This window comes from Schistocerca nitens, unplaced genomic scaffold (assembly GCF_023898315.1).
Source record: "Schistocerca nitens isolate TAMUIC-IGC-003100 unplaced genomic scaffold, iqSchNite1.1 HiC_scaffold_468, whole genome shotgun sequence".
Taxonomy (NCBI): Eukaryota; Metazoa; Arthropoda; class Insecta; order Orthoptera; family Acrididae; genus Schistocerca; species Schistocerca nitens.
Window position 1 is genome coordinate 4,415,404 of NW_026046001.1, and position 15,532 is coordinate 4,430,935.

A 15,532-nucleotide genomic window follows, 5' to 3' on the forward strand; every position below is an offset into this window, starting at 1 on the left:
AGCCTTAAGAAAAGGATACAATACATGAAAACTGTAGTTTGACATTAATATTCACTTTAAACTAGATAAATACCGAGCAAGCCAATATTTTCTGCATTTCAGATAATTTTATACGTTTTTGTAATCACTTGTACTTACCACCCAATTCTGCCGCGTGCACGGGGCAGAATGGGGCAAATGATATAAATTTCTGTTTTTGAGTGAAAAAATATTGTTGTTTTATTTTATGGCAATGTTCTTGTATTTTTGTGATTAATACATCATAATGTGTTCATATAAAAATTGGTAACTCTCTTATTTATCAATTTTGTACATTTAATCAAAGTTTACAACTTTGTACCCCATTCTACCCTGGGTTCCCCAACGCGTCGGATAAGAAAGATAAAAATACAATCGCTACTCGTTTCTTTAACGACAATTTAAGCTGTGCTCTCGGGTTCCTCCCATCGTTCATCACGATATATTACGAAAAAAATCATAGCTAACGATCATTATAAATTGCTCTAGAAACGAAGGCAATCACAGTTAACATTTAATAAGGCGACTGGTATCCTTCGAAACGCTAACTAATGACCGTCATGCTAAACGTCATGGGTCAAAGTGGACGGGTGGAATCGAAATACGCCCTTTGCCCACGATCGCTACATTCTGTCAAGTTGTGCCATTAATTTCTCTTCTCCCTAATCTGTTTTCGTATCTCCCCATCAGCTATTCGATATAAACTTTTTTAGCATTCTTCTACACCACCACATTTCGAAAGTTTGTAGCCGTCTCCTGTTTGGAGAACTAGGCATATTAACTACTGATTCGCAATATATTTATTCCGAAGGGCAGAAGGTACCTCGAAAACAATGAAAATAATTGTTTTATTGGTGATTGTACCAGTTTGATTTACACTTAGCGCGAATATAAAAGCATTTTAGTCCAAATCCTTATTTGAAGGTCCTAAATGTCGGTTTAAATGGCAGCTTGCTATGTAAGACATGCCCACTTGTTTCTTTGTAACAGCTCTTCGTTGGGATGATAAGCCTAGGGACATTTTTTCCCGTTGCTTTGAGCTTTCACCTATTGAATACATTTTTTCTTGTCTCGTAGTCAGTTGTTTGCTACAGTAATAACGTATCATGGGTGTTTCTCGTTTCTGAACAAAACAAATGCCAAGATCTACCCACAAAGTTTTCGAGAGAAGTTCTAGAAGACTTGCAAGAAATAAAGTAGTGAGTATCATGAAACAAATGTTTTGTTTTTGTACGGCATGCGTACTATTGGAAAGGAACGAAAAGCTTTACGAGAGATGTAAAAAATTAAAAAAAACTTTACAGTGGGCTGCTTGCAATAAACAGGAGAGAAATCTATGACACATGCCGTGAAAGAAACTATGAATTTAAATGAGTGCATGTACGTCGTTAAGTGCAATACAACCTTAAATTTTCCGTTACTTTCCTAACTAAATGTAGCTTTCCTCTCAAACCATTTATCCTAGAACCATGGAATTCTAACGGTCAGTTGTCTTACTGGAGGGCATGAAGAGTCGAGGGGCATGAAAGGGAAGCAGTGGTGGAGAAGGGAGTGAGACAGGGTAGTAGTCTATCCCCGATGTTATTCAATCTGTTTATTGAGCAAGCAGTAAAGGAAACAAAAGAAAAATTCGGTGTAGGAATTAAAATCCATGGAGAAGCTTTTTTATAAAGAACACTGTTGCCTTTTTATTTTTGAAATTTGCCCGTATAGCCTGTCTTTCTAAATTTTTCCAAAAATTTCGCTATTAATATATTATTCATGAAAAATAGTCAGCTTGTTGGAAAATAGTGGAAATGCATGTAAGAAATGTTTTATGTTTTACCGTTAATATAACACAGCTTGAGATAAGGGACGTGGAAATAGATCAATTTAACATGGTGGAGATAGAAGATACCTTCTCCCCTTGAAATTTGTCTTTAAAAACAAATGAATATTTTTACATCAACAGCCCATTTCATTTCAAGCAGTCATTACTAGAAACATGTATAATCTCCACAAAATTTTGGAAGTTAATTACTTTGGTGCAAGAAAGTCTCCATCATTCAGGAAAACGAATTTTCAATAACTTGGCAGCAGCCATAAAAAGCTTTACTACTGACAAATTTCAGTTTAAGAGGAGCCTAAAGGATTTATTAAACCATCTCCTCCGACACTATTAATGAATTGAATTTTTTTAGTAGAACTAGGGCGCGCGCGATTGTGAGTGAGTGAGAGTGAGAGAGAGAGAGAGAGAGAGAGAGAGAGAGAGAGAGAGAGAGAGATGCGGGGGTGGGGGGGTGTCAAGTAATGCGAGTACAATCACAAGTATGTCTAAATTTTCATTCCTCATTCCATGTCCATGATCAGTCTGTGGAAGGTAAATTAGCATATTAGTTTCCCACTGAGTATCTCCTCATTATGGATCAATTGCAACGGAAAGTACATATAATCTAATCTGACCCTCTTGTCTGTCCCATTTCTGTTGAAGGTTACACACGAGACAGATGCCTTCATATTTTTGTTGTTGTAGTCTTCAGTCCAGAGACTGGTTTGATGCAGCTCTCCATGCTAATGTATCATGTGCAAGCTTCATCTCCCAATGCCCACTGCAACCTACATGCTTCTGAATCTGCTTAGTGTAATCATCTCCTTCCTCGATTTTTACCCTCCACGTTGCCCTCCAATATTAAATTGATGCCTCATAACGTGTCCTACCAACCGACCCCTTCTTCTAGTCAAGTTGTGCCACAAACTCCTCTTCTCCCCAATACTATTCAATACCTCGTCATTAGTTATGTGATCTATCCATCTGATCTTCAGCATTCTTCTGTAGCACCATATTTCTAAAGCCTCTATTCTCTTCTTTATCGTCCATGATTCACTTCCATACATGGCTACAGTCCATACAAATACTCGGATAAAGACTTCTTGATACCTAAAGCTATACTTGATGATAAATTTTTCTTCTTCAGAAACACTTTCCTTGCCATTGCCAGCCTACAATTTATATCCTCTCTACTTCGACCATCATCAGATATTTTTCTCCCCAATTAGCAAAACTCATTTACTACTTCAAGTGTCTCATTTCCTAATCTAGTTCCCGCAGCACCACCTGACTTAATTCGACTACATTCCATTATCCTCGTTTTGCTTTTATTGATGCTCATATCATCCTTTCAGGACACTCCATTGCGTTCAGCTGCTCTTCCAGGTCCCTTGCTGTCTCTGACAGAATTATAATGTCATCGGCGAACCTCAAGGTTTTAATTTCCTCTTCATTGATTTAAATTCCTACTCCGAATTTTTCTTTTGTTTCCTTTACTGCTTGCTCAATAAACAGATTGAATAACATCGGTGATAGACTACAACCCTGTCTCACTCCCTTCCCAACCACTGCTTCCCTTTCATGCCCCTCGACTTGTATAATTTCTGTACAAATTGTAAATAGCCTTTCGCTCCCTGTATTTTACCCCTGCCACCTTCAGAATTTGAAAGAGTATTCCAGTCAACATTGTCAAAAGATTTCTCTAAGTCTACAAATGCTAGAAACGTAGGTGTGCGTTTCCTTAATCTAGCTTTTAAGAGAAGTCGTAGGGTCAGTATTGCCTCGTGTGTTCCAGTATTTCTACGGTATCCAAACTGGTGTTCCCCAAGGTCGGCTTCTACCAGTTTCTCCATTCGTCTGCAAAGAATTGGCGTTAGTATTTTGCACCTGTGACTTACTAAACAAATAGTTCGGTAATTTTCACATCTGTCAACACCTGCTTTCTTTGAGATTGGAATTATTATATCCTTCTTGAAGTCTGACGGTATTTCGCCTGTCTCATACATCCTGCTCATCAGATGGTAGAGTTTTGTCAGGGCTGGCTCTCCCACGGGTGTCACTAGTTATAATGGAATGTTGTCTACTCCCGGGGCCTTGTTTCGGCTTAGGTCTTTCAGTGCTCTGTCAAACTCTTCACGCAGTATCGTATCTCTCATTTCATCTTCATCTACATCCTCTTCCATTTCCATTATACTGTCCTCAAGTACACTGCCCTTGTATAGATCCTCTATATACTCCTTCCACCTTTCTGCTTTACCTTCTTTGCTTATAGCAGGGTTTCCATCTGAGCTCTTGATATGCATACAAGTGGATCTCTTTTCTCCAAAGATTTTTTATTTATTTATTGTTCCGTGGGACCAAATTAAGGAGAAATCTCCATGGTCATGGAACGAGTCAATATATGAAATTATAACACGATAGTAGAAACAGATAAAATGAAATATAAAAACATAATCAGGCGACAAGTCGTAAGTATAAATAAAGAAAATCAACAATGTAAACTGGAATTAGCTTAATTTTTTAGCTCTTCCAGGAGCTCCTCGACAGAAGGAGTGAGGAAACTCTTCAGTTTAGACTTAAAAGATTTTGGGCTCCTGCTAAGATTTTTGAATTCTTGTGGTAGCTTATTGAAAATAGATGCAGCAGAATACTGCACTCCTTTCTGCACAAGAGTCAAGGAAGTGCATTCCACATACAGATTTGATTTCTGCCTAGTATTAACTGAGTGAAAGCTGCTAACTGTTGGGAATCGCCTAATATTGATAACAACAAACGACATTAAAGAAAATATATGCTGTGAGGGCAATGTCAGAAATCCCAGACTATTGAATATGGGCCGACAAGAGGTTCTCGAACTTAAACTACATATAGCTCGAACAGCCCGTTTTTGAGCCAAAAAAACCCTTTTTGAATCAGAAGAATTACCCCAAAAAGTAATACCATACGACATACGCGTATGAAAATATACAAAGTAGACTATTTTTCGTGTTGAACTGTCACATATTTCAGATACTGTTCTAATGGTAAATAAAGCAGCATTTAGTTTCTGAACGAGATCCTGGTCATGGACTTTCCACAACATATTACTATCTATCCGAACGCCTAGGAACTTTAACTGTTCCGTCTCGCTTATATTATGCCCATTCTGTCTGATCAAAATATCGGTCCTTGTTGAATCGTGAGTTAGAAACTGTAAAAACTGAGTCTTACTGTGATTTAGCATCAAATTGTTTTCCACAAGCCACGAACTTATTTCATGAACTACATTATTTGATACTGTTTCAATATTACACACAAGATCCTTCACTGCCAAACTGGTGTCATCAGCAAACAGAAATATTTTTGAATCACCTGTAATACTAGAAGGCATATCATTTATATAAATAACAAACAGCAGTGGCCCCAGCACCGACCCTTGGGGAATGCCCCACTTAACAGAGCCCCATTGCGACTGAACATCACTACCACTCTCAATATTGCGGAGAATTACCTTCTGCTTTCTGTTCTTAAAGTAAGAGGAAAACCAATTCTATGCTACTCCCTTTACTCCATAACGGTCCAACTTCTGCAGTAATATTTTGTGGTCAACACAGTCAAAAGCTTTCGTTAAATCAAAGAAAACACCTAGCGTTCGCAACCTTTTATTTAATCCGGGCAAAACCTCACAGAGAAAAGAGAATATAACATTTTCAGTTGTTATATCATTTCTTAAACCAAACTGTACATTTGACAACAAATTATGTGAATTTAAATGCTCCAGTAACCTTGTATATACAACCCTCTCGATAACTTTAGCAAACACCGATGGCATGGAAATAGCTCTAAAGTTGTCAACATTATCCCTTTTTATAAAGTGGCTTCACTAGAGAGTACTTTAATCGGTCAGGAAACCGACCACTACTAAAGGAAAAGTAGCAGATATGGCTAAGTATTGGGCCACATACACAGAACAATACTTCAGTATTCTGCTAGATACCCCGTCATATCCATGAGAGTTCTTGGTCTTCAGTGATTTACTTATTAAGTCAATCTCCCTCTTGTCAGTATCATGGAGGAGCATTTCAGGTAACAGTCTCGGAACACCTTTTTCTAAGACCGCTATATGATTCCCCGTTGGGGCTAGGTTTCTGTTTAGTTCACCTGCTATATTCAGAAAGTGATTATTAAATACTGTACATATATGCGACTTATCAGTAACACGAACATTCACACTACGTACTGATTCTACACTCCTGGAAATGGAAAAAAGAAAACATTGACACCGGTGTGTCAGACCCACCATACTTGCTCCGGACACTGCGAGAGGGCTGTACAAGCAATGATCACACGCACGGAACAGCGGACACACCAGGAACCGCGGTGTTGGCCGTCGAATGGTGCTAGCTGCGCAGCATTTGTGCACCGCCGCCGTCAGTGTCAGCCAATTTGCCGTGGCATACGGAGCTCCATCGCAGTCTTTAACACTGGTAGCATGCCGCGACAGCGTGGACGTGAACCGTATGTGCAATTGACGGACTTTGAGCGAGGGCGTATAGTGGGCATGCGGGAGGCCGGGTGGACGTACCGCCGAATTGCTCAACACGTGGGGCGTGAGGTCTCCACAGTACATCGATGTTGTCGCCAGTGGTCGGCGGAAGGTGCACGTGCCCATCGACCTGGGACTGGACCGCAGCGACGCACGGATGAACGCCAAGACCGTAGGATCCTACGCAGTGCCGTAGGGGACCGCACCGCCACTTCCCAGCAAATTAGGGACACTGTTGCTTCTGGGGTATCGGCGAGGACCATTCGCAACTGTCTCCATGAAGCTGGGCTACGGTCCCGCACACCGTTAGGCCGTCTTCCGCTCACGCCCCAACATCGTGCAGCCCGCCTCCAGTGGTGTCGCGACAGGCGTGAATGGAGGGACGAATGGAGACGTGTCGTCTTCAGCGATGAGAGTCGCTTCTGCCTTGGTGCCAATGATGGTCGTATGCGTGTTTGGCACCGTGCAGGTGAGCGCCACAATCAGGACTGCATGCGACCGAGGCACACAGGGCCAACACCCGGCATCATGGTGTGGGGAGCGATCTCCTACACTGGCCGTACACCACTGGTGATCGTCGAGGGGACACTGAATAGTGCACGGTACATCCAAACCGTCATCGAACCCATCGTTCTACCATTCCTAGACCGGCAAGGGAACTTGCTGTTCCAACAGGACAATGCACGTCCGCATGTATCCCGTGCCACCCAACGTGCTCTAGAAGGTGTAAGTCAACTACCCTGGCCAGCAAGATCTCCGGATCTGTCCCCCATTGAGCATGTTTGGGACTGGATGAAGCGTCGTCTCACGCGGTCTGCACGTCCAGCACGAACGCTGGTCCAACTGAGGCGCCAGGTGGAAATGGCATGGCAAGCCGTTCCACAGGACTACATCCAGCATCTCTACGATCGTCTCCATGGGAGAATAGCAGCCTGCATTGCTGCGAAAGGTGGATATACACTGTACTAGTGCCGACATTGTGCATGCTCTGTTGCCTGTGTCTATGTGCCTGTGGTTCTGTCAGTGTGATTATGTGATGTATCTGACCCCAGGAATGTGTCAATAAAGTTTCCCCTTCCTCGGACAATGAATTCACGGTGTTCTTATTTCAATTTCCAGGAGTGTATATCCTCGACCTGTCTCTGCAGACCAGCCACTTCCTTTACGACTGACCATATGGTTTTAATTTTATCCGGAGACTTAGCTATTCTATCTGCATACCACTTACTTTTTGCCTTCCTAATAACATTTTTAAGCACCTTACATTACTGTTTGTAATGGGCTGCTGCATTTAGATTTTGACTGTTTCTAACGTTTCGATACAATTGCCACTTTGTTCTATAAGATATTCTTATCCCTATAGACAGCCACCCAGGCTGCCTGTTTGTGCTAGTACCCTGTTTTGAACGTTCTAACGGAAAGCAACTTTCAAAGAGAACGAGAAAAGTCTTGAGAAAAGCACTATATTTATCGTCTACTGTATCAGCGCTATAAACATCTTGCCACTCTCGTTCCTTGATAAGGTTTACAAAGGTCTCTGCAGCAACTGGATCAGCTTTCCTACACAGTTGATAACTATATTTAACATCTGTGGCAGCACAAAAATCTTTTAGAGTTATAATTTGTGCATCATGATCTGAAAGGCCATTCACCTTTTTGCTAACAGAATGCCCTTCTAGTAATGAGGAATGAACAAAAATGTTGTCTATGGTTGTTCTACTGTTCCCTTGCACTCTCGTTGGAAAGAACAAGGTTTGCATAAGATTATATGAATTAAGGAGGTCTACCGGCATCCGTTTCCTTGCAGAATCACTTATACAATTAATATTGAAGTCACCACATATAACTAACTTTTTGTATTTCCTATAAAGTGAACCGCCTCTAACTTTAGCAAAATGTTGTGAAATCGGCGTCTGGGGATCTATAAATAACAACAATTAGAAGTTTAGCTCCATTAAATTTAACCACACCTACACAACATTCAAACACCTTTTCAGTGAAGTACTTTGAAACATCAATTGACTCTAATGGGATGCCGTTTCCCACATACATGTCTACTCCCCCACACCGCAAACAGCTCCTAGAAAAGCTGCCAGCCAACCTGTATCCTGGTAAAGGAAGCCTCTGAATTACCTCCTTATTTAAGAAGTGTTCAGATATACCAATAATTTCTGAGTCAACATATATAAGCAGTTCACTAACTTTATCTCTAATCCTTGTACATTTTGATGAAATATACTAATTCCCTCATTACTCGGATGCCTAAGCTTTGTCAAAAGTGGTTCTTTTGTTAGAGAGAATTCCCTTAAGCAGGAATACCTATCAGCTGACTTCAATCTAAAAAAGGTGCAGCTCTAACACCCACTATTGCAGGAATTTTCCCATGAGTGCTCCCACCACCTCCACCTATGCTGTCACTTTAATTTTCCTGTAGGCAGTATCTATCTTACCCCTAGTGATATGCTCCTCTAAATCCTTACATTTGTCCTCTAGCCATCCATGCTCAGCCATTTGCACTTCCTGTCGATCTCATTTTTCAGACGTTTCCATTTCTTTTTGCCTGCTTCAGTTACTGCATTTTTGTAATTTCTCCTTTCATCAATTAAATTCAATATATCTTCTGTTACCCAAGGATTTCTACTAGCGCTCGTCTTTTTACCTACTTGATCCTCTGCTGCCTTCACTATTTCATGCCTCAAAGCTACCCATTCTTCTTCTACTGTATTACTTTCCCCCATTCCTGTCAATCGTTCCCTAATGCTCTTCCTGAAACACTCTACAACTTCTGATTCTGTCAGTTCAACCAGGTCCCATCTCCTTAAATTCCCACCTTTTTCCAGTTTCTTCAGTTTTAATCTACAGTTCATAACCAATACATTGTGGTCGGAGTCCACATTTTCCCCTGGAAATGTCTAACAATTTGATACCTGGTTCCTAAATCTCTGTCTTACCATTATATAATCTATCTAAAATCTTGCAGTATCTCCAGGTCTCTTCCACGTTTACAACCTTCTTTCATGATTCTTGGACCAAGTGTTAGCTATGATTAAGTTATGCTCTGGACGAAAACCTACCAGGCGGCTTCCTCTCATTTCTTACCCCTATTCCATATTCACCTACTACGCTTCCTTTTCTTCCTTTTTCTACTATCGAATTCCAGTCACCCATAACTATTAAATTTTCATCTCCCTCCACTATCTGAATAATTTCTTTTATCTTATCACACATTTCATCAATTTCTTCGTCATCAGCGGACTACTTGTACTACTGTGGTGGGCTTGGGCTTCGTGTCTATCTTGCTCACAATAACGCGCTCACTATGCTGCTTGTAGTAGCTAACCCGCAATCCTCTTTTTCTTATTCATCATTAGACATACTCATGTGTTAGCTTCATATTAGACTTCCTAATACTTATATCTATATTCGATGCTAACAATGACGCCGGTGGATAGACTACCATGAAATAACTGACCGTCGAGAAAGTCACGAATATAACCGACAAGCTAATGGGCCCTTCGCAGGAAAAGGTTTTTCGCCGCAAAAAGCGGAAAACTGGAATCCAGCAAATGAGTAAAAAATATATATTCACTGACAATAAATTAGTATACGTACACAACGTACACCACAGTAGTCTGGGATTTCTCTATTACGTAATAGTTTTTGACTTTGTATCTTGCAGCTTTAGTTATTTTTAATTAAAAGAGATTTTAAAAGGACCGAAAGAACATTTTGGACTACGCTACAGATCGTTCTGTTAGCACAGTCTTGACTTCGTAATCACTTTCTTTGACTTCGGCAACTCTCAACCAAAATCTCCGACCTAACCGAGACAATGCGCTACGATACAGCCGAGATCATGACAAGAGAATGGGCCACATTACACTTTAAGTAATTTTATATAGATACGGATCTCCATGACCTGTGTACGTCTAATATAAAAGATCTCCGAACCACTCTCCTCAAATAGATCGCAATCTTCACTTGACCTTTAACTGTAACTATTTCAGAATTAAAAACCGAATTCAAAGAAAACTAGGCTACCAGTCACAAAACTAGAAAAATAAAAATAATAAAAGTGAGAACGTGAAACAGGTTAGCAATAACCATAAACAGGAGATTCTACAGGAAATAAAAGTGAGAAAGGAAATCAATAATATTATCGACCGTTTAGGAACTGTAGGCTACGAAAGGGATGAAATCATTTATCGAATAATTGGTGGAAGAGTTAGTGTGTTTTAAGATTAAATCCAAACAAGAATTAGAGAAAAATATATCGAAGCTAGGCCTATATTACGAAAAATTGCTAAATCTCGAGACAAATTGTGTCCTGTATTAGATGAAGAGTTTGTGCCCATAGTACGGATAAAACAGTATCTGCAGCATCAACAGAAACTTCGGACATGTGTTTCATATTTCATCCAAGCCTGCAGGCTATAAATACTTAAACAAAATACCACTATAGGGAAATTACTTACGAAGTAGTTCTTGGTAAAGAAACACAGGACACAAATACGTGTGTAGGCTTAATATGCACTACAACTGTGTTTAAAAATCGCTATACTAGCTTTGGACTAACGACGAGCGAATATCAATATAACCTGTACAGCCTGTACGCTTTCCAAAGCTGTTATCCATGAAAAAGCTAGACGGCGTATCGTGAACAAAATACAATTGAACACCGAAACAATGAAATTAGTTGACAATGGGCACTGACTTTAGTCAATGGGCACTGTTGAAAATTTGTGCCAGAACAGGATTAGCACCCGAGTCCCCTGGTTACTAGGGAGAGGCAATGATCACTGTGTCCGAATTACGCAGTGGGCAACCTAATTGCACCAACTGCCCGAGCATGCCGTTCATCAGATCCAAATTCTCAATTTCTCCATAGACTGCTAATGCAGTGCTCCTTGAACATTATCCTCCTCGCCTTAATTATACAGTATATGGCAAAACAATAAAAAAAAACAGACACCGAATATATACAAACTTGGCCTTACGAACATTGCAGACACACGTCGCACTTCAAAGAATTGACCGTTGCTTTGTTTACTATAGACCACGAATCAAGTAACGTAAAAAAAAAAGCTCTGCGTCTATTGAGATCATGATTCAGAGTTAAAAAAACTCTAATAAGTCGCCTACATATTACAGTTGCTGCCGAAAGAGGAGAACCACTATTTTCCCACAAACGGAAATATAGTTAAAATTAAGCTTCTATTTCGGCTAGTTTCGGCGCTTACTAAAAATTGTACTGAAAGTTACATAGTGGACTCTCCCCTCCCCCCACCAGAAACGTAGTTTTCGTGGCTGTTGTGCGACTTTTGTACACAGCTAGAGAAAATGTGTTAAATACGGCGCGGACGGAAACACTAGGCTACGCTACAGGGCAATCTGCTCGCACAACGTTTACTCGGCATTCATAACCGTTGGCATAAACAACTCTCAATCAAATTACCTCCTTACAACCTAACTTAGATCTCGGGCTACACTACCCATCGGCCTGTCATCACAACCAAAATTTCTTTCAGGAGGGGGGATTTCCTGTATCTCTCTCTAGGCAAAACTGTCAGTTATTGTAGATTGATTGTCAGTCTCAACTACAAGATTTACTAATGATAAACACTTTCGAGACGGCTCATAATTTTAGAATAGTTCTCTTCGTCTTACTTGGCATAAATTGTTCGCTGGCGTCTCTACAGCTAGCTCCCTCAGTGTCTGCTTCTGCCATCGCACCACGCCAGTCTGTTGTTGTCCTAGCACACCGAACGCACCGCACATCCGACACCTTCGGAACCACTCACTGGCCAGTTAGCAACTGAGCCGAGCACTGTTTACATCGTGAAAGGAAAACTATGCAAAGATGTACACTCAAATGGCACGACTGAGTAGCACACACATACAGTAATATCTGTGGAATGTCCATCGACACGCGTGGAACGAAATTCTTCTCGCGAACGTACAACGTCTCCGAAAAAAATCTCGTGACTATATTCCGCCATTACGGCCACGTTCTCATTCAAATGAGCAAAAATGGTACATTTGGAAATTTTTTTGAGACAATGAAAATACATTCGAAGGATCTGTTTGGGAATTACGAGTGATCATACTATGAGCTTTATTTTAGATTTTCAGTAAAAAAAAATGGCGCCCGTAATTATGATTTGATCAAGGGCCTGCGAGTCTGAAGTACGCAGAGTGCGTGCAGTGTGGCCCCTCAGATGTTACCTGAAATCAAAAATGGATAACATCAGTTGATTCTACATTATTTCTCTGAAATTAAAAATGGATAACATCAGTCGATATTACATAAAATTTATGGGAGCGCATACCGAACCGCAAAGAAACAACCTTAAATTTAACGATACAGTGCTAATTCGAACTTTCAGTTCGATTTTTGGGGGTTTGTTTCACTCCTTATGCCCACACAAAAATTAGTTAATATTAACAAATGTCATATTATAGCTATAAGCTCCTAAGAAAAATGTTTACTTTTCGGGGTCCTAGGGTAGACGTTAAGAGGTTGAATCACTTTTAGTTTATGCTGCATGCCGTTCTGAGAAAAAAAACGTTTCTCGAAAAAAAAAGTGTTCAAAGTTTAGGGAAAACTTTTAGTTATATTATTACTTCGATTTGCATGAACTGAGTGTTACACATATATTTTTAATGTCGCTGAACATGAAGCTGAAGTCAGATTTTCAATATTCAAAACGGCTAATCCAATACGGAGGGCACAGGATTATGTTTTGACCAATTTTTACCAAAAATGCATTTTCGTTATTTACGTTTAGTCTGCAATTCAAGGAGTGCTTATGAGCCCTACCTCTAGCTCGAATTGTTTCTACATAGCAATTCCCTGTTCTTCTTGGGAGGAAAGGCCGATCTGTGTAACTTGGATATGCAGCACTCGTTATTCGTCAGTATTTTCGGCGAGTATGTTTGCATGCATTCTGAAGTATGAATCGTTTTGAACACGTGCGACACGGGACGAGTTTTCATCTACATTTACATGGATACTCTGCAAATCACATTTCAGTGCCTGGCAGAAGGTTCATCGAATTACCTTCATAATTGATAATTAATTGAAACCCTCAGGTGCCGATAGGTGTTGTTGATACAACCTCGATGGGGACAGCTGAAAATGTGTGCCCCGACCGGGACTCGAACCCGGGATCTCCTGCTTACATGGCAGACGCTCTATCCATCTGAGCCACCGAGGACACAGATGAATAGCGGGACTGCAGGGACTTAACCCTTGCACGCTTCCCGTGAGACCCACATTCCCAACTGTCCACAATCAACATACGTAATGTACGTAATAGGTATTTGCCCATCCACTCATTACTCGGGCACACTAAGGTGACGATTCCCGTAAGAGTTCGGGCAATCTTTGCGCATTCGCACAGACGAAGGTCAATGGCTGGGTAGCCTTTAACTACATATATGAAGATAGTAACTGTTGTCGAAGGAACAGATACCACTGATTACCGTGCAGCTTCTCTAGAATAAATGATAATTAATTGAAACCCTCAGCTGCCGACAGGTGTTGATATACCTCGATGGGGACAGCTGAAAATGTGTACCCCGAGGTACATCAACACCTGTCGGCAGCTGAGCGTTAAATTAATTATCATTTATTCTAGAGAAGCTGCACGGTCATCAGTGGTACCTGTTCTTTCGAGAACAGTTACTGTCTTCATATACCTTCACAATTCTCTATTATTCCAATCTCGTATAGCGCGCGGAAAGAACGAACACCTATATCTTTCCGTACGAGCTCTGATTTCCATTATTTTATCGAGGTGATCGTTTCTTCCTATGTAGGTCGGTGTCAACAAAATATTTTCGCATTCGGAGGAGAAAGTTGGTGATAGGAATTTCGTGAGAAGATTTCGTCGCAACGAAAAACGCCTTTGTTTTAATGATACCCATCCCAAATCCTCTATCATTTCAGTGACACTCTCTCCCATATTTCGCGATATAACGTGCTGCCCTTCTTTGAACTCCGACAGTCCTATCTGGTAAGGATCCCACACCGCGCAACAATATTCTAAAAGCGGACGGACAAGCGTAGTGTAGGCCTTCTTCCTGAGCAAGCGTTTCCGACTCAAGAGTGTCCCATGGCAACCGTCCGTCTGTGGTAAGCTCCTGTGGGACCAAACTGCTGAGGTCATCAGTCCCTAGCCGGCCGGTGTGACCGTGCGGTTCTAGGCGCTTCAGTCTGGAACCGTGTGACCGCTACGGTCGCAGGTTCGAATGCTGCCTCAGGTATGGATGTGTGTGGTGTCCTTAGGTTAGTTAGGTTTAAGTAGTTCTAAGTTCTAGGGGACTGATGACCTCAGATGTTAAGTCGCATAGTGCTCAGAGCCATTTGAACCATCAGTCTCTAAACATTCTGCGTTGCGTCTGCTTGTTCTATATCGTGTCTCCCTACCACTTTCGCGCAACGACGCTCTGAGCGTGTTTTTTAGGGAATTGACTAGTTTGAACCTGGGACCTGTTGCTGGTAAGGAGACGCCATACCACACATGACATGTAGAATTCAGAAGAGTTCAGTGAGACTAGCGATGATATAAGCAAATACTTAATGATTTCAGCGTCAGCTCCACTGCACTCCCTGTAAAAGAATCTTAATACTAACTAAATTTAGTGGAAGGGGTTCAAGGCTTTCCTATTTTTAGTTAGCTGGTAAAATAACGTCGAAGAAGCAGTTAAGTTTACCATTGGAAATTTTATTCTAATCACAAAACATTGTTTATAAATTGCACTATTGATAAAAGGAGATGTTTTAATACAGGATGGTAAAAACCAACAAAAATGTGAACAAATATTCCCTGACTGGGTTTCCAAGTTCTACAATGGATCGAAGGATGACCTATGCCATATCACATCTATAATGTATGTTTAAATTAAGTTTCACAAAAGAGAAAACTATCTAAATGGTCTACAGTGACCCTCAATTATCTTTACTTATCTAACTTGTCGTAAATTACAGTGGCTGATGTGGCTTCTCAATAACTATATAACAGAAAAATCATCGCGTTTCAGATTTTTACTTCAAGTGGCAAATGTGAACACCATGAGCTTTAATTGACGATCGACACTAGTATTACGCAAAAAAGGGATGTAACAGATGAGACTTCTGCAGTTCTGAGAGAAGCTTTGTGCGCTGTTATGTGGCATCG

At 40.8% G+C, this 15,532-nt stretch overlaps 1 protein-coding gene across 1 annotated transcript in view; it reads left to right on the forward strand.

Annotated features, from left to right (window-relative positions):
• LOC126232243 (clumping factor A-like) overlaps positions 1-15,532 on the forward strand; it is a 58,458-nt gene that overhangs the window by 22,765 nt on the left and 20,161 nt on the right. The window lies entirely within an intron of this gene.